Here is a 21,253-nt window from a genome sequence, read left to right on the forward strand (position 1 = left end):
TATTTCTCTAATGGGGGCCCTGTGCTATTTATCATTTTTATTAATGACCTGGAAGAAAACATAAAATCATCACCAATAAAGTTTGCAGATGACACGCAAGTTGGGGGATTGGTAAATAATGAAGACAGCAGGTTACTAATACAGAGGAATCTGGCTGGCTTGGTAAACTGGGCAGAAGTAGTTTTAATATAGCTAAATATAAATGTATATATCTACAAACTAAGAGTATAGACCATACTTTCGAGATGGGGGACTCTATCCTGGGAAACAGTGACTCTGAAAAAGATTTGGAAGTCGCAGTGAATAATTAGCTGAACATGAGCTCACTGTGCAACACTGGCAAAAAGAGCCACTGTGCCCTTTGGACGCATAAATGGGGTAATCTCGAGTAGCAGTAGAGAGATTATTTTACTTGGCACTGGTATGATCATTGCTGGAATGCTGTGTCCAGTTCTGCCTACAATTCACGAAGGATGTTGATAAACTGGAGACGGTTCAGAGAAGAGCCACATGACTAGTTGAAGGAGTAGAAAACATACTTTATAGTGACCTTAACAGTAAGGTTAAGGGATGACTTGATCACAGCCTGTAAGTACCTACAGTAAGTACCTGGGGAACAAATATTTGATTATGGGCACTTCAATCTAGCAGAGAAAGGTATAACATGATCCAGTGGCTGGAAGCTGAAACTAGACAAATTCAGAATGGTAATAAATTGTACATTTTTAACAGTGAGGGTAATTGACCATGGGAACAATTTACCAAGGGTTGTGGTGGATTCTCCATCATTGGCAATGTCTAAATCAAGATTCTAAAATGTATGCTCTAGGAATGATTTTGGGAAAGTTCTATGGCTGTGTTATACAGAAGGTCAGACGAGCTGATCATGGCGGTCCCTTTTAGCCTTGGAATCTATGAATCTATGTGTTTAACAAAATACAGGACCATTTCCTGGGCCAGACTCTGAGACACTCACTCTGGTTTAGTAGCACCTTAATTCACAAGCAGCCCCACGGGCCATAATGGGACTACTTGTGGATTATGGCACTGTTCAGTGTGAGTCACAATATCCAAATCTAGGACTCTGGATTTCCTTAGTATCCCTCAATCTATGGTTCTCATTAAAACATTCTGTATAGGAGTTCTATTAAACAGGTGAATTCTTCTAAAAACAACTCTATTTCCAAGCTGTTTTTCTTCCACCTCCCCTAATAAATTCATTTTATATACGGTTAATTTCTTTTGCTTCAGTCTTGAGAATCCTTTCTGCTAGGCATAGTGATTAGCTGAATCATGAGAGAATCTTTGGCTAAAACTGGAAGAAGAATGTTTAGTGTGTGATTAAAATAAATTAGAACCATCACTCTCCAAGTTCACATTGTGTTCTGATTAAGATCTGTAGGCTTGTGTAGTTGCTTTCCACTGAATAATGACACATTTTTCATTAACACTTCATAAGATTAAGAAAAAAAGTTTTTGCCACTAAAATTGTTTGTTCATTTTTTATGAATAGTGTTGCTGAATCATTCTTTATCTCTTAAGATAATTGATTTTAGCACTTTCGGTAGACCCATTTAGCCTCATTTATTCTGACTATCTTTGAGTTTAGTCATCTTTTAAATTCAAACACAGAAAACCAAGCACTCTCTCATTCTTTCTTAAACCAGGAGCAGAGGCTCTGAGGCTAAAGTTACTTTTGTTCTTGTTTTCAAGAATCTAAAATAAAAGTGAAGTCTCCATGATCATGGTACAGCATGTCCCATTGTAATAATCTGTAGCCATTCTTCTTAGTTGGCTACGGATTATTTTTTTTTAAGGCTAGAAGAAATCATTATGATTGTGTAGTTTGACCTCTTACAAAGCACAGGCTAAAAAATCTCACTCAACAACTTCTGCATCAAGTCCATAACTTCTGTTCGTGCTAGAGCATATCCTTTTAGAAACATATTCAGTCTTAATTTAATGCCTATAAAAGTGATCAAGAATCCATTATATCCCTAGGTAAGTTGTTCCAATGGTTAGTTACCCTCGCTGTTTAAAAATTATTTCTAGTTTGAAGTTTTCTACTTTCCACTTCCAATTGTTGGATCTTTTTCTACCTCTTTCTGCTGGAATAAAGAGCTGTCTATTGTAACAAATTATGGTTTTCAAATCCTAATCAAGTAACTTCTTAACTTCATCTTGGATAAACCTAATGGATTGAGTTCTTTTTAGTTTCCACCATGTTTTCCTGCCCTTAGATCATTCATGTAATTCTTTTCTGAACCTTTTCCAGTTTGTTAGTATCTGTTTTTAAAAAATATGGACACCAAAATTGGAAATGGTGTTCCACTAATATTACATGTACAGCATTAGTAAGACATAATAGCACCTCCCCATTCCTACCTGATACTCCCCTGCTAATATATCCAAGGGGCACTTTTGTCCTGTTGGCTAGAGCATCACACTGGGAGCTTATTGTCAATTGGTTATCTGCCATGACCCCTAAATTCTCTTCTGAGTAAGTGCTTTCCAGGATACACTCCCTCATCTTGTAAGTGTGACCTTACATTCTTTGTTCCTAGACATATGACCTTGCACTTGGCTGTGTTAAAATGTATGTTTTATTAATCTAGCTCAGTAGTTAGAAGATGTCTGTCATCAAATTTGCTCTTCTCCATTCTAGTCTGTTACGGACTGTTCCTGGAACCTGTCTTTGGCCAAGCTCTCTGCTCATGTCCATTTTTCCAGAGTATATATTCCCTATATTCTGTTTACATAAGTGGGATCTTTTCATATATGGTTCAAGGGGAGAATATGTCTGTATCCTCCTTCCTCTAATAAGTGCTACTTCAACTTGGTAAGGCTGACTATTTAAATTTTTTTCCACATGTTCTTGTAAAGCTTTTAATATTTTAATATTTCCCTTTCATTATATCAGTCTAACAACTTCTTTGTTTTGAAATAAGGTCTAGCACTTTAGTGACTGAGTTATTGACATAGGATTAGGTAGATTCTACATATCGTAAGTTATTACCTGACAAACTTTGTTTTCAGCTGGAATATCCAAAGACTGTAGTGCCCTTTGGCACTGGTGGGTCTGGATCTCTTGCTGCCAAGTGTTAATGCATTTTTCATTAGTACTTTGGAGATCTGCTCATATAAGTGTACAATTTTTGCAGATGTTCATGTGGCACAAGGGCAATATAGCTTATCTGATAAACAGCCTTTGCTCCCTAATTGTTCAATTATTTTCAGTAGCTTAGTTTGTCTTACCAATCAGTGGTCAGATGAAACCCCAGGGTCCCAATAATTGCAGCAATCATACAGAACAGTATTTTATGAAACAATCCTAGAAAACAAAATAAATGTTCAAATTGGGAAATAGAGCAAATATTTTGGAAACCTTTTCCTTTTAAGTAATGTTATCTAAGTTTATCTGGTGGGACCCTGGAATCTCTTCCAAATATTATTTATTAACTAATGATACACATTGTACAATTGATTTCCTGTCAAATGATGTTCAATGGCCAGCACAAGACTGTTAGAGACTTATTTTTTGGTGAACTACAGATCAGTAAAGTTTAACCTTCCCTTCCTCCCCCCCCCCCCCAACAACTAAGGATATGTAGCATATAGAGAAGGGTGAGTTTGTTTTTCCTCTCCTCCTAATGAGCTCTGTTCTGGGGCCTGTGGGGGGAAAAAACATTAGTTCTGTAAAATAGTCCTACAGTAAACTGATGTTTATGGTCATGTTGGGTGTGTTTTTACTATTACAATTTTAGAACAGAGAGAATATATGAGATGATGAAATCCTAGCATGAATAGTTCCATGTGAGCCATTCATGGATCCAGATCCTGTAGAGAGTGTTCAACAATAAGCATAACCCCAAGACGGCAAGCCTGGATCTTTGAGTCCGTTATGTAGAACATGTTGAACCCCTTATGTTGCCCTGGGCTGCTGTTAAAATTGTTGTCATCTGCCTCCCTGCCTGTCTCCCTTAGGAGCAGAAAATAAAAAGCTTTTTCACATCAGGCCTACCACCTGCAGATCCTGTAAGAAGCACAAACAGTCCTGGTCTTCCTAGTAGCTTCCAAGAAAAGGAGCTCCAGAATGCTGAGAGCTCTCCCCCTGAGCTTTCTCCACCAAGCTTAAATTGTTTGTACACAGCAACAGTTCACCACAAATGAGCTATCATTGTGTTACACCGAGACACCCCGGTCGTTGGTGGGCAGGATCAAACCTGGGGCCTCTGGAGCTTAGTGCATGCATGAGCCTCTACTGCATAGCTAAAAGCAGACTCATTAATCTCTCTCTAAGTGATTTTGGTGCCACTAGATGTGACAGAACACCACACCCAGAAAGTGTGTGGGTTACAGTTGCGCATGTAGAACATGCCTCAGATGTTGGCGGGAATGGGTACACTTTCTATGAAAATGGTTCAATTATATACTTGGAATTTGGTAATTATTATTTTTATCCTGTTTTTGTTGAAACACATTTTTAATTTGTATTCTTTCTCTCCACTATATCTGAAAAATGTTGTTGTTTTCTGGTGGATAATGCTTTCTAGTATGAATGGTTTTTGCTCTGCTAATTAATTTTGGTAGATGAGTTCCAAAGTCTCAGCAAAACAGAATGTGATCCATTTGGATTCTCACTAACATTGGAAGGGAGAAAGTAAGATATTTCTGCAAGATGCACGAAACCCACTGAATCCAGAAAAGCATTGTCTCTGTTATTGCAATTGAGATTTCTCCATAACAGCATTTTATTGCTTGCTTTTTTTGGGGGGGATGAACTATTGTGATTCATAATTGTGATTCTGCATAGGGGGAACAAAAAACCCTGAATAACAGATCAGAAATTAAAGAGTAATTGTAACAGAATTCCTGTTATTGCATTTTGCATTGGTGCAAAATACATCGGCTCCTTTCCCATCCCCTTAATCTTATCAATTTAGCCAATTTAGCCAATTTAGATGTGCTGTCTGGCTTTTTTGTAATCATGCATGTAGGCATTAAGTATACTATAATTTCTGACAATTGTGAGAGTAAAAGTGATTAAGATATAAGGAGTCACCCTTGAATTTAAAGACCTGGGTCTCATAACTCCTTGCCTTGGGGAAAGAGGAGAAAATCCTAGATCTCTGTCTGGGAACACAGCTTCTACCAATCCGTCCTTGTTGTAAGAACTTGGACAGAAGGTTGGGAATGCCTACTTAAGTGAGACTGCATTGCTATAGTGCCAATATCTATTTTCTGTTAAACTCATCAAATGCCCTGATCCTGCAATGCGTTCTATGTGGGTGGATCCCATGGATTTATCTCAGAGCCTAAATTTGCAGTAATTCCCTTAAGTAAAGGAAGCTATTCTGGATATACGCCAAGGTAACTGAGATCGGAATGTGGGTGAGAGTGTATAGGATTTTCTTGAGTGGGTTTGTGTGTGCATGTTGTGTGCACTACTTGCAGATAGCTCTGAATTCAAGGAGTTGCATAACCTCTTCACAACTTCATCAGGCAACAAGGTGCCTTTCCCAAGCTCTCTATTCAGATCAGTCCCGCAGGTTATGTGTTTGTAGTTGTTACTTTGGAGCCTATTGCTTATCCGTATGTGTGTAGTGAATTTCATTTTACATCTACACCAATAGCCTGCAAAGCCAAAACTTTTGGAATCATACTTGTTGCAGTGTGATGATTTCTCCACTACTTCCAATTTGTTCTTATTAGGAAGGATAAGTAGAATACAGATAGACCCATGTCTACGTTACATTTATTGATTATTCTTACACAAATACATGTTCTGGTAGGACTTGCTCATTTAACTTGCCTGCATTGTTCATAACTGGACTGCATGCATAAAACAGATACATGCAGTTTCAGTTTCACCAAGGTTTATATTCTCTGCACACCTGTATAAAACTCCTGTTAATGTTGACTGGATATAAATGCAATGAGTGGAATATACTGTCTATCCCTCCAAGAGTGAGTAATTCCATGAAAACCCATTTAATGCCTTATTCCTCTTGAACACAGTGCCCCCCACAAATGTGCTGCCTGGTTCAGAAATAATTCAGATGCCCCACAAGCTGAAAAGCCTATATTCAGTACACACTTGTGGTAATTGCTCTCCTGCCTCATGTGAGTTGGGTGAGGTAGTGCTTCCATAGCTTTCAATTAATCAGTGGGTACACTTAATTTAATTATCTTTCAATTAAAAGATAATTGTCACAACATTGAAATTCTTATTTAGCCTTTATGTACTTCCATGTATTATGGAATGCAGCTCTCTAGCACTAAGAATGAATTTCTAAGCTCTGAAAGAAAATTCTTTCCTGGGTATCTGGCTGGTGAATCTTGCCCATATGCTCAGGGTTTAGCTGATTGCCATATTTGGGGTCGGAAAGGAATTTTCCTCCAGGGCAGATTGGAAGAGGCCCTGGAGGTTTTTCGCCTTCCTCTGTAGCATGGGGCAGGGGTCACTTGCTGGAGGATTCTCTGCTCCTTGAAGTCTTTAAACCACGATTTGAGGACTTCAATAGCTCAGACATAGGTGAGAGGTTTATTACAGGAGTGGGTGGATGAGATTCTGTGGCCTGCGTTGTGCACAGGGTCGGATTAGATGATCATAATGGTCCCTTCTGACCTTAGTATCTATGAATCTATGAAAGAGCTCCATTTAGATCAGAATGCAGCAGCCTGCTGCTCCCCAAAAACAGTTACTGGGAACTTATCATCCTGTACTAGAGTTACCACCTTTGAAATGCAAAAAAACTGGCAGCCAGGCCGCCACAAAAGGCAAGCCTGCTGCAATCCCAACCCCCAACCACAAGGCATCTCCACAATCCTCTCTTCAACAACCGCTTGCAGAGAGCACACATAGAGATAAAATTGATAACATCATTCATTTATCAGCACATTTTGCCAGCCAGTATTTGTAGTCTGTTTCATTTAGCCAGTTGTCATTGAACGTGCAGTTTCTGATGTGAGTTCTTTTTTGGGGGGTGTAGTAGGATCACTCGCACCATCGCTCTTGTTGCCGGCACCCAGTGCCGAGAGGCTAAACAACAGCTGGAGTTGGTTCGCTACCCGCTGTGCTACACCCAATAATCACAACGGGGTGGAGAAGCAGAAAAGTTTATTTGCAGCTGCAAAAAGGTACAGGGAGAATAAAATCTCAAATCCTGCACACAGAGCAGGAAGTTACACAGGCTTTTATACATCCTTTTTCCCAGCATACTTATCCAATAGCAAGCTGCCCTAAGTATCCATATAGCCAGCCAATCCAATTCCCAGCTAGTTTCCTTGTTCTCTGTATCATTTCTTAAACCATACATAAAGCTGCTTTATTCAGCATTGTTCTTCCATATCTGCCCTGTTTGGCCTTGCTTAGTTTCAGGCAGTCTGATTCTGCAGCATATTGTTGCAGATCCTCAGCATAACTGCTGTGTGTGCCTCCAGGCGGGTGGCCAAGGACGCTTGGGCCTAGTACGCAGAGCTGCTGCGAGTGCCTCCCGGCGGGAGGGGGGGCCAAGGACACTTGGGCCTAGTGCGAGGGGGCTTCATCGACACTCGTGGTCTTCCATCCCCTCGAGTTACCTAGTGGCCATGCCCCAGTGTCCCCAACACTCTGATCTTCCATTATTTAACGTGCCTCACACGTCTCCTCACTCTCGCATGACTGAAACCCTCTCTCTCACACACGCATGGTGCGCTTGCATGTTGGTGGGCCCACAGCTGCTGTGTTTTCAACAGTTTTGATCTGTTATTGCTTAAACTGCGGAAGTGGGAACATTGCAGCATCTTTAACTGGACACACAAACTTTTAACATTAGATATCCCAGTGTATTGTGATAATAATGCAAGTCTTTAGATCCATGTTAAAAAAAACCCCTGGCACATAAAATTATTTTTCTGGCAAATCCACGAAAAAATAGGCCAGGCTGGTTAAATACTGACCAGGTTGTAACCCTATCCTATACTGCTGGATCTCCACTCAACACTTTGTTCCTGTCAAGGCTTCTATCCTGATTGTTCAAAGTCCTGTGTGGAATTGCTTCTAGCTATGTGAGACGGTTTCTTTTTTCATGATGACGACATCTTGGTGGGAGTTAGGGCTTTTTTAAAGGGACATTCACAGTGGGAAATCCCATGAAGGGCTCCTACCATGTGGCACTTTTGGGAACAGAATGGGGTGCTGCTTGGGGCCACGTGTCCTCAGAGTCTTAGCTCTATTGAGGGTGCAGAGGGTTAAGCGACTATGGTGACTTTCTACATTTTTTTTTTTTTTTTTGCTTAGCTATGTAAATCTTCTTCTGGCTTTTTGTGCCCACCTCTGTATCTGTACTGACCTTCTTGTCTTGTGGCTTCACCAGCCAATACTCTTCTGAGCTTTTTCCACAGCTATGCAGCTTGCACACAGTGGCCTTCTGGAAATCAGAGAACAATTCAGATCTACGTTAAACATAAACATCTGGGGTATTTAAAATCCCCTGGAAAAAAGCTGGTAAATCTACCAAATCTCCATTTTCAAAGAAACAAAACCAGCAAACAAAAAGCAGCAACATATCGAATTGCTGAGAACCAGTTGAAGAAAGCATGAATTAATTGATTTTTAATTTATTTAGTAAAGCAACCCCATTTTATCTCTACACATGGCTTCCTTTTGGTTGCGGGATGGTATGAGAGGTGTTTCTTGGTTTTCATTGTGGAGTAATGTACAAGATCTGTACAGTACACAAGGGATAGTAAGGGATTTCATGCTATTGCTTCCATAACCCACTGGCTGCGTGTAATGCATCCCAGTCCGTGTCTGATTCACAGAGGTGTGTGTTTGTTACAGATCCAGCTATGGAGGCTGCTGTTTTAGCTCAAGCTGTAGAAGTTCCTGCTTTTAGCTCTTGAGATCTCTTGTTTAATTGTCAATTTGGCCAAGATGGTGGCAGTCACACCTGCAAAATACAATACTTCCATAGCATTCATAAAAACAAATGACTAAAAGAACACATTTTCCTATTTCTCTGTGTAGTCATTCCTGAGTATGTTCTTTGCCACCACTAGCCAACAAACCATATTGTTTGGATTTTCTTGCCTGACTCTCTTTAAATCATAGCTCTCAGTTCTCCAGTTCATTGCTGTAGAATGCTTCTCTGTACTGTTCTAACAGTAAGAAACATAATGAAGCAGAATAATTATCTGCAGTTGAGATACTCGTAGCTTGGAAGCTAAGCAAGTTTCTATCCTCCCAGGTTTTAACGGTTCTACAGGGCTGCTGGTCAGAACTGTTTCTGGTAATCTCAAGAGAAGTGACCTTGTAGTAACTGTCAGGGTATTGTTGCTATCTTCCAAACAACAGCAAAAGTGAGGTATGATTGGATAAACTTTCTCAGACAGGGGGACATTGGGCCAGATTCTCAGCCCATGTCAATTGGCATAGCTCCATTGAAGTCAATCCACACCAGCTGAGGATTTGGCCTCTTATTTGGAGCATTTAGGCCCAGGTTAGTGTCTAGGTTAGGTTAAGCCTGGGGAGGATTGGAAGGAGGTATTGAGGTGTATCCTTACATTTTTTAAAAGGGCTTGGACAAAGAAGTTCTTGCAGGATATGGAGGTAGATATTACCATATCTGAGGTAGAAGCAAAACTCGAACAGCTTAATGGGACTAAATCGGGGGGCCCAGATAATCTTCATCCAAGAATATTAAAGGAATAGGCACATAAAATTGCAAGCCCATTAGCAAGAATTTTTAATGAATCTGTAAACGCAGGGGTTGTACTGTATGACTGGAGAATTGCTAACATAGTTCCTGTTTTTAAGAAAGGAAAAAAAGTGATCCAGGTAACTACAGGCCTGTTAGTTTGACATCTGTAGTATGCAAGGTCTTGGAAAAAATTCTGAAGGAGAAAGTAGTTAAGGACATTGAGGTCAATGGTAAATGGGACAAAATACAACATGGTTTTACAAAAGGTAGATCGTGCCAAACCAACCTGATCTCCTTCTTTGAGACAGTAACAAATTTTTTAGACAAAGGAAACGCAGTGGATCTAATTTACCTAGATTTCAGTAAATCATTTGATACGGTGCCACATGGGGAATTATTCGTTAAATTGGAAAAGATGGGGATCAATATGAAAATTGAAAGGTGGATAAGGAACTGGTTAAAAGGGAGACTACAGCGGGTCATACTGAAAGGTGAACTGTCAGACTGGAGGGAGGTTACCAGTGGAGTTCCTCAGGGATCGGTTTTGGGACCAATCTTATTTAATCTTTTTTTTACTAATCTCAGCACAAAAAGTGGGAGTGTGCTAATAAAGTTTTGCGGATGATACAAAGCTGGGAGGTATTGCCAATTTAGAGAAGGACCGGGATATCATACAGGAGGATCTGGATGACCTTGTAAACTGAAGTAATAGCAGTAGGATGAAATTTAATAGTGAGAAGTGTAAGGTCATGCGTTTAGGGATTAATAACAAGAATTTTAGTTATAAGCTGGGGACGCATCAATTAGAAGTAACAGAGGAGGAGAAGGACCTTGGAGTATTGGTTGACCACAGGATGACTATGAGCCGCCAATGTGATATGGCTGTGAAAAAAGCTAATGTGGTCTTGGGATGCCTCAGACGAGGTATTTCCAGTAGAGATAAGGAGGTGTTAATACCATTATACAAGGCACTGGTGAGACCTCATCTGGAATACTGTGTGCAGTTCTGGTCTCCCATGTTTAAGAAGGATGAATTCAAACTTGAACTGGTACAAAGAAGGGCTACTAGGATGATCCGAGGAATGGAAAACCTGTCTTATGAAAGGAGACTCAAAGAGCTTGGCTTGTTTAGCCTAACCAAAAGAAGGCTGAGGGGAGATATGATTGCTCTCTATAAATATATCAGAGGGATAAATACCGGAGAGGGAGAGGAATTATTTAAGCTCAGTACCAATGTGGACACAAGAACAAATGGCTTATCTTTAAATGTTTGTCCCTGATTTATTAAATGAGAGAGTTTAAAAATTGTGGGCCAGATCCTTACTTACTGTAAACTTATGTAGTTCTATCTAAGATAATGGAACTATGCCAATTTATACCAGCTGGGACTCTGAACCTGTATTTATTTATTTGATTTACTTCCTAAGCATCCCCCCATCCATTTCCCTAGAAAAGATAACTTTTTTTTAATGTCCAGAGTTATCTGCTATAGAAGTTTTTAAAAATCTGACAATAGAAAATTATACTTAAATAGTCTCAGTAAGTACTTCTCTAATGGCGGATCTTATTAGATCAGATTTCAATGTTAAGTTACAATAATGCTGAAGTCTAGACATCATAACTATATATTCTTCTGTGTAAAGGCCATCATCTCCTTAAATAAAATATCAGATTTGATGAGATGGTGAGGGAACTACTGTCAATTTCTGCAGCTAGAGAACTGGAGAAAGCAGTCTGCTGCACTAGTCTTGCATTAGAAGCCCAGCTAATATTTGAAGCAGGGAAGCTGTTCATTCTCTCATTTCGCAGAGGTGCCCCCCAAGCATTGGTGGGAAGGAGCAGATGCCATCTTGCGCTAAAGCTTTGCTACCCCATGTGAGATATTGTAATCAGTAGAGCTGCTGAGTGCTGTGGTAACCCAAACCTCTTAATGTACTCAGTAACATCAGGGGTACCGTGACTTGGCAGCAACCACGGACTCATCAACTGCTAGGTCCTACAGGTTCTAGCTCTGGTAGGTCCAATAAGCACTCGGACATATGGCTGAACTGAGGAGCTGTTTTACCGGAGCTGGCAAGAAAGAGAGATTGCAAACGCCCCAGATACAGTGGCTTAAGCAGTTGTGTTTCAAGATACAACATACTGGTTCCTGGCTTGCCCCCTGGCATCCAGTAGAGGGTTAGGGTGCTCCAGGCCTAGCTATGGGGTGCCATCTTCAGTCTGTTCCTCTATTAAAGCCAGCAGATAACTTGCAGGCTTCATGGCCAGGATCAGTCTGTGGCGTATCTAATGGGAGATCCATCTACATTGGTGCTCCACTGCTGTGGCAGCACTTGTTGCACAGCTCCTGGTAGAAGGCTGCTCTCACCACACAGGCCCGTCCTGCTTGTCTGTCATCGTCCTTTACAGGAACAGCGGCCCCCTTTCTTGGGTCCAGCCCTGGGTCAGAGCACAGTGGCCTCTTTCAGGATTAAGCTCTAGCCTCTAGGGCATTTTCTCTGCAATAGCCTTCTTTGGGCTTCCTGCCCCTTAAGAGCCTGAGCTGACGCTGGCTGTGAACCCGTAGGGTGACCAGGTGTCCAGTTTTGGACTGAAACACCTGGTCTAAAAGGGATCCTGGCGGCTCCGGTCAGGCCTTTCTCTACAAGTTCTTCAACTGGCTGCAATGTGTGCCACTCACAGCCTGCTCCACACACGTCTCCTTAGCTTCTCTGCAGCATGCTTTTCTACTGTGCTCCAAGACGCCACACGGCCAAGTCCATGCTGCTTCCAGCTCCAGCTTTCTCACTCTGCTCTTGAGTTGCCACATGGCCATTATTTTAGCAGCATGCGCGCACACACAAGTTAGATAAAAACATAAATACCCTTGCTGGAAGATTCCAATGTAACACTAGCTTATTTCCTAGAATTCAGAACAATTGCACACAAGAACCCTAAAACAGAGTGGGAGAAAACAGGCAGTGAGGCAGAACTCACATATACCTTGTGCTGGCTCTTTCCAAGCTGAATCTGATCACGTGCTTTGCTACAAACCCTCTAGCCTTTCAGGAGGACCAGGAACTTAAAGTGATAGCTTGCAAGTCCATCACAGTCCTCAATATACACTGTGGCCTCTCCTGCCTGACCTGCTCTTGCCACACCCACTGTCTTCCCAGAGGAGGTGGTCACTTCCTGGAGTTTCCACTCCCCCCGCTCCGCCGTGAGCCAAAGGATTTGAGTTCACCTGTTACCCGGGCTTTTTAGAACCCCCAATAGCGGCAACGTAACTATTTTATTTTAGGTGGTGTTAGGAATAAATTAATAGGAATACAGCAATTTTGTCTAAGATTTATGCCAGTAAGCGTGCTTTATTTAAAACGGCAGTTTATTAGATTTAAGCACACACAAACATAAGCGATAGGTTTAGAACATTTTATATATTTACTTAATATTTGGAATGGTATTGAGTGATTAACAGCAGCTTTGCAGTGGCCAGATGCTTACCCACTGGGGAGATAGGGTGTTAAGAAAAACATTTTTTAAGATGGCTTTAGAGGTTTGCTTTAATGTATATTTTATTAGCTCATATTTTATAATTATTTTTTATAAAATATATAGATTATAATCATTTTTTAAAAATTTTAATATTAGAGGTGTTTAGCGTTAAGTTTTTTTAATTATTAAGGTTTTTAGTTTGTTTGTTTTTTACTTTGAGTAGTAGAAATTCCAGCTAGATATGATTTTGCTTTTAAAAGATTGTTTTTAAATTTTTAATTATGTGGTTAATTAGTTTATTAATTTAGGGTGGCTGAATGCATATTATATGGTTGTAATTAACTGGATTACATTTTGCGGTATACATTCCTCTTAAATTCAGGGCATAAAATAGTATGCTGCTGAGCAGATTCATCACAGTATTTTGTAATGGGATGGGGAGGGCTAACCCAACCTCAATTGATTGCAGCGTTCCCACCGTATTGCATATCAATCCAGGACTAGTGTTTGGAAAAAAATTTCTAACCTTGTAATAATTAAACTTTTCTACCCAAGTGTTTTAGCCCTTCTATACTGTGAGATAATGACCTTTTAATATCATGTCATTCTGATTACCATTTGCCTTTTCCGCCCCTTCAATTCTGATACAATTTAAACATCCAATATATTGCAAACCGCTTGAGTAGAAGATTTATGCTTTATGTCCTTTTGAAACATGAGTTTCTAATCTATTCTCAAATAGTACAAAGGACTGGTTTCTATTTCTATCTGTTCCTAAATTATCAGCCACTAAAATCACACCCAGATTGAAATGGGGGAGAAAAGCTAAAAGGTTATAAGAATGAAATTATTTGATTTTAAGGTCTGATGTTATGCCTCTTGCCAAAGATAAAAAGAACTGCCTCATACCACTGGATAATTGAGAATCACAGTGTTGCGTTAGTCTAAGGTGTTTCTATCATTGATGGTGCATGTGATGTTAGACCTTAATATTTCCAGGTGCCTCAGACTAGCAGTAATACTTTTGGGAGCTGTGCAGATGTGAATATAATGAGTCTTGAACCAGTGTAATTTTTATTCTTTGAGTTTTGCAAAGACCTGAAAAATGCAGTCAGGATGAAAAAACATTTAAAAATTTTCTGCTCCAAATTCTAGGTTCACCCCAAGTGTTAGGTAATTTTAATTGGTTAATGTTGTTGAAAGAAAATTTCATAATCCAAGACAATTTATTAAAATCTGAGACCCATTTTGACAATTCTTGTTTAGGCTGATAGAATTTTCATTCAGAGGAACTAGGCCATCTCAGATTAGATATTCTTGCTCAGCTATGACACATAGGTTTTAAGGCTAGAAGTGACAGGTATGATTACCTAATCTGACCACCTGCATAACACAGCACATAGAATGTTGATCAGAAATTCCAGCTGTGGAGCGAGTTATTTTTACTATATAAGTGTGTGATGGGTTGGACCCCTTGGGAAGCCACCTGTTGTGCTGAGATACCACTGAGTCTACCTGTTCTGCCAGCATGGGCCCCCTTTAACCCGTCTTGCTGAGCTAGGATCTTAAAACCTCCTCTAACACACACACAAAGGCAGGGCCACACCCAGCTGCAGATCAGCTTTGGGAAGACTCAGTTTAATTGCTCCAACGCTCAAATGTCCGCCTCCCTGGGAGAGCAGACCCAAAGATATATTATGAAATTCGCCCCCTCCCTCAATGTGGAGAGAGGTGTGCACGCTTCTTACCCCCCCAGTTAGAAATTACAGAAACTGGGTTTAATAATAAAACAAATTTTAACAACTATGAAAGGCAGATTTTAAGTGGTAGAAGGGGAAACAAACAGAACAAAAGAGATTACTAAGCCAATTACATCAAACACACAAACTAAGCTAGTCTATTAATATGTCTTTTAATTTTCTAACAAATAGCATATTCATAAAAACTTGGCTTTCAGTATATCACCTTTCTTGCTCTAAGTTTCTCAGAGCACACACATAAGGTACTGATAGTGCAGGGGCTATATAGAAAAATGTCCTAGCCATTGTGTTCTGAGTTGCCCTTCTAGTTTAATTTAAATGCATACCTGCTGAGACAATCCTTTAGCGAGACAAGATGTATGACATAATACCTTTTATTGGACCAGCTTCTGTTTGTGAGGGAGGCCAGCTTTTTATTTTACACAGGGTTCTTCAGCTCTGTGTAAGCTCAAAAACTTGTTTGTCTCACCAACAGAAGTTGGTCCAATAAAAGATATTACCTCCCCCACCCTGTTTCTCTAATATCCTGGGACCAACAGAGCTCTGGCAATGCAGCATGCAATTAATGCTTTTGTTAGCCATGTGCTTACCAACGTATTTTAATCAACTAACACACAAGAAATTTGTTTTATTGAGAGAAGGCCTGTTGGACAGGAAACTAATACTGATTCCAGAATGCATTATAGGATCTTTAACTTCCACTTGGTCATCAATCAGAGATGGGCAAAAATGACATAGGTATATCCTCTTAGCTGAATTATAAATAATAATTAAAATATATAGTGCTATCTAGCTTCTGTCAGCTAAAATTCTGAAATAATGGTGTATGTCCAATAGTAGCAATGATTTATCGTATGATATAACTATGCTGGCTTATTTGATGTCCTGATATGAGTGTGTCCAGAGTCTCCTGTAAAGTGAAATCAGTGGGTTTTGTTTTTTTCTGGTTTCCTTGAGTAGCTGGGTTCACAGAGGAATTAATGAATGCCGCTGTACAAAAGTCCAGTTTTGCTATTGATGTAATTCAGGATCTTAGCAATCACTTCCAGAAATAGATTTCAAAGCTGGGGTAAAGTGCAGGGGATAACACACACCCTCTTTGTTCACTCAACAGTTAAGCATGATAGGCAGTCTCCACAATGGAAGACCAGCAAGAGCTGAAATAGCAGGGAATATGTATAGTGAGGTGGTTTGTAGACAAAGCCAAGTGGGAAAAGTCATGTGGCATGGGCATGTAGTGTCTTATTTTCAAGTGGCTGCTAGTTCCCAGCTCCAGGTGCAACTTAGAGTAGTTAAGCGGCCATTCTTAATGTGTACCATCTTGTACAGGCTCCATAAATATCATTACACTGGCTGAGACTAGCTAGACTGCAGCATGTTGCAGCCATGCCCCTTTGTATTTTCTCTGTTTTCAGTACCATAGTTGGAGAAACAGTGAGTAAAGGATAAAGAAATAGTGAGAGAGTTATCTGGCACATCTCTGTAGATCAGAGCTTGTGAGAGCTTTGTCAGAACAAACAAAGGAAATTTCAGCATTTCTCAACAGTACTTAGCTGGAAAAAGACAAAAGTGGCACTCACCTGAAGTGGAAGCTTGAAAAATTCAAATTAGAAATAGGATGCAACTTTTAAAGTGATGAAAATAACTAATGGGGTAGCTACCAAGGGCAGTGGTAAACTCACCATTACTTGGAGACTTTCTGAGATGAATGCTCTAGTTTGACTACAAGTTACTGGGCTTGATAGTATTTTCTTCCATAATAGAGAAGAATAATTGCCTCTTCAGGAATTACTGGGTGAAATTCTGACAGGTTTCAGAGGAACAGCCGTGTTAGTCTGTATTCGCAAAAAGAAAAGGAGTACAAGGTGCCACAAGTACTCCTTTTCTTGGGTGAAATTCTGTGGCTTGTGTTATGCAGGAGGTATACTAGATAGTAATTTTTGCACGGATAATGATTACATTTGTTTGCTATGATTTTTTTTTTTTACCAACACTTACATTTGTCTGTTATTATACCCCTTTCTCCCAAATGTTGACATAATGATTCCATTACAACCTGCATTAATATTGTCCCTATAATGTCAGGTTAATTGGCTGGTAGTTGCCTGGTTTTGTCTTACTACCTTTATTTCATAGACTTTTAGGCCACAAGAGAGAATTATGACTATTTCAGAAGCTAAAGGAAATACTGTAGATATGTAGCATATTTGCATTTATGTAAAACTTCTGATGTAATGACACATAATAAACATAAGCAAATTAGATAAAGAGGATCCAGATTTTTAAGGTTTGAGTAACAGCCGTGTTAGTCTGTATTTGCAAAAAGAAAAGAAGTACTTGTGGCACCTTAGAGACTAACCAATTTATTTGAGCATAAGCTTTCGATGAAGTGAGCTGTAGCTCATGAAAGCTTATGCTCAAATAAATTGGTTAGTCTCTAAGGTGCCACAAGTACTCCTTTTTTCCCCCAGATTTTTAAGTGTGACAAAGTGAGTATTAAATAGGAAACAGAGCTAAGATCTCCATCTGCCTAACAATATTAAACAGGGATACTATTGGATAGAACCAATACCATTGTTAGAACCAATATTTGTGACCCGGAGAGCACCCGAGTGCCAGAGGGCAAAGACCTTCCTGGTATATGTAGCAGTGAGGCTCAGCTGGCCTGATCAGCCCAGTGCACCTTGCATGGCGTTGTCATGGTTATTTATTTAAAAGGTGTTTTGTAATATATCATTGTGAACCTAGTAACTCACTGATCATTAGTATTCTTGCATGATGTATGTGTGGTTAGCATGCAAAAATATACAAATGTGCTGAAAATATGTGACTAACATGTTTAGCAGACAGTGCCTCAGCCCAGCCAGTCCTAGACAAAGGAATGTTGTTTTGCAGCCTTGACTGTGTCTCCAGTGTAAATTAAGCAAGGTGTGACCTCAGACAATGAAAAGCACATTTACATGCAAGATGAACAAAGCCATCAGGCAAGCAAGTGGGGGAAGATGACCACTTAACGATCTCAACTGGGGATGGAGACTTCATCCCCTGGAAGCCTTCCTGTCTCTTGAAACAGGGTCAATGAACTTTGGGAAGATAAAATGGCTTTTGGTTTCTCTTTCATCATTCTTTGCCTGAGGAGACTAAGAAACCAAGTGCTTTGGGTTCTGTGTTTGATCCTGGCCAAAGACTGGCCCGCCAAGCAGGAAGAATGCCTGTGGTGAGAAAACTACTTTGAACAAAAGACTAATTTGTTAAGTTAGATTTTAGCCTTAGAAATGTATTTTTACTTTTGTTTGTTTGTAGCCATTTCTATCCCTATCTCCCTTATTTGATATCACTTAAATCTATGTTCTATTGTTAATAAACTTGTTTTACTTTTACTATAGACCAATACAGTGCTGTGCATTGAAGCGGAGGGTGTATTAATCCCAGTTAAACTAACAAGCTGTTGTGTACTGTCTCTTTAAAGGAGCAGCCAATTTGATAAGGTTTTGTGAGCGTTACAGTGAGAGGGGCTAAGTGAAGCAGAAAAATGTTTTTGGGGAACACTCAAGGCTGGAAGCGTTGTTTAGTCTCCTTGCAAAGAGTAATAGGGTGGGGGAAGGCAGGGTGAGATCTTCTTGCCTATATTCTGGCTGTCAGTATCAGGGCTGTGAGCCACAGCATCGTAGCATTTAAGGCACCCAGAGTTGCATGGCAGGTTTGACTGAACCCCTTACTGGCCTGGGTGAACTCCACAGCATCACAATATTCTAAACTAATTAATCATAAATTAATCGAAATTCACAGAAGAGAACAACATCAAATGAAAAATTTGCCCGGAGAGATTAAAATAGTGTTGGTGATGAGGTGAGATTTATCATTAATCAATGTAAATTTATACACTAGGGAGAATGAACAAGGGGCTGTGACCTGATGCCTGGGCCACACTAAGGATGCTATGCTCTGGGCAAATTGCAAGGAATTCCAGGGAACAGGGCAGACAATCCCACACACTGGTGCTTTATTCTTTAGTGAGATTCACCAAGACAGTAATAAAACAGTTTCTGTAATGCCACACTGGTCACTAAGAAGCCCAACTACAGTACCTTTTAAGTGTCCCAGCCCTTGATTTCCATCTAGACTGCCAAGTCTAATATAGTGAGTGGTTACTGAAAACCAGATTCACCATATGTTAGGTCCACCAGTCCCAAAGGACCGAACAATGATCCCCAAGTCAATATGAGTCTCAGATCTTACCCAATAATCCCGCAGAGCCAATCCTTTAGTAACTAAAACTAATGGTTTTAATAATAAAAGGAAAAAGAAGGAAGAGAGTTGCAGTGATTAAAAGATCAATATGCATACAAATATGTGAAAAGTTCTTAGGTCAGTTTCATAGCAGAGATGGTGAGGCTGCTGATTTGTAAAAGTCTTTCTGGAATCAGTTTAAAAGGTTGTAGTCCAATTGACAGCCAAGGTGTAGAGTTTGTTCAAATTTTTCCGTGAAAATTCCAGGGTAAATCCAGAATAAACCTGGAGACCTCAGTCTTGTGGTTAGACCTTCTCTGTAAATTTTAAGCAGACCTGAGATAAAAAGGATGAGGCCAGAAGCTTCCTTTGTAGTTGAAGCAAGCTAGGCGTTGACCGGTAACCCCACCATGTGGGCTTTGATGAAAGCGGGCCGACAGTCTGTGATCTCTATTCAGTGAGTCCTTTCTCAGACAAAACCTTAAGCAATAGCCATTCAAACTATCAAGATAGTTCCATTCAGGATAAATGAGGATATAATTTAAATGATTCCATGTACAATAGTAGCTGAAACAATAGAAAACCAATGCCCAAGGATTAGACCACATGCATGTTTGGGCAGTGGCTGAATCATGCAGCCCAGGGGGTTTCCTGGGGACCTGATAAGAAACGCAGGGGTGGGCAATTGTTTAGATTGAAGTTGTGTGTTTGTGTGTGTGAAGGAGAAGCAGTAGGAAAGCCAAGGACACAGTTAGAACAAGCTCTGGGAGTGTAGTCTTGAGAAGAAGTCTCGAGAGAGGTTCTTTTTTACAAGAAGCTTTTAACTGTGAGCAATGAAAATGTCTAAAATACACTAAAATTTCAAAACTATAAGTCACAACTAAAAATTTTGAAACTTTTTTCATTTAAAATGTCAAAACAGGGTGTGTTGACAGCTTTGAAACTTTTTAAAATAATTTTTTGAATTGGGATAGTTCATCAAAATTGTGGGTTAGTTCCAATTGTGATGAATTGGCTTTTTTGTCTGTTAAATGATTCACTGAAAAAATTCATGACCACCTCTAATTTTAAGCTCTTGATGGCTGCCTTTTACTCATTTCTTCAGGTCAGCTGTTCCGTGGTGTGACTACAGTTCTGTTTCCAAAAAGTGAGAAGAATATAAAAAAAGTAGAGAAAATTAAAGTGGAACAAAAATATACGAGAATTGAAGTAGGGGTTGAATGAGCTACATTTATATTGGCCAGATGTAGTGAAGATTCAGGGAGATAAGATCAGTTGTATATTGTCAAAAGGGACTAGTGATTTTTGGGTGCCCAACTTGAGACTCCTTCAAATGACCAAATTTTTCGGAGAATGAGTGCTCGGCACGTTCTGAAGACTTGGCCCCTTTCAAGTATCTAAGTTTGGGCATCCAGAAATTGGGTCACCCAGAATTACTGGTCACTTCTGAATATAGCCAAAGTCTATAAATATTTTCAAGGCAATAATATAAATCGAGGAAGGGGTTATTTATACTTGCTAAAGTCAGTAGGATCGGGCCCAGAAGCAATGGTCTAAGCAAGGGAAAATATAGGCTAAATATTAGAAATGACTTAAGACTAAAAGCAGTTGGGCAGTGGGACAGACCAACATGGGAACAATCTATCTTAGGTGCTTGTATGGCCCCTATTACTGTGGTATGTGAGTGCCTCATAGTCTCTGTGTTTATCCTCATAGTAAACTGTGAGGTAGAGAAGTACTATTATAGTAACTCCTCAGTTAAAGTCGTCCCAGTTAACATTGTTTTGTTGTTAGGTTGCTGATGTATTAGAGAATATACTCGTTTAAAGTCGTGCAATTTTCTGTTATAAGGTTGTTTGGCTCACCCAGCTTCACTCACCTGGCGTTCCAAATAGGGGTCGGGGGTTTACCGTGTTCCGCCTGCCTGGCATTCCAGCCAGGGAGTGGGCAATCCCCCGACCCCGCTCCCCAGCAGGAGCACTGAGCGGGCAGAATGGAGCAAGCTCCTATGCCCCGACCCCACTCCCCAGCAGGAGCACCAGGTGGGCAGAGCCGGGCAAGCCCCCGCGCCCCAACCCCGCTACGCCCCTGCCTCAACCAAGCTTC

General features: G+C 40.2%; 1 protein-coding gene across 1 annotated transcript in view; it reads left to right on the forward strand.

Moving 5' to 3' along the window:
* Positions 1-21,253, forward strand: part of GPR158 (G protein-coupled receptor 158) — a 312,886-nt gene that overhangs the window by 66,253 nt on the left and 225,380 nt on the right. The window lies entirely within an intron of this gene.

Source organism: Caretta caretta, chromosome 2 (genome assembly GCF_965140235.1).
Source record: "Caretta caretta isolate rCarCar2 chromosome 2, rCarCar1.hap1, whole genome shotgun sequence".
In the NCBI taxonomy this organism is placed as follows: domain Eukaryota; kingdom Metazoa; phylum Chordata; order Testudines; family Cheloniidae; genus Caretta; species Caretta caretta.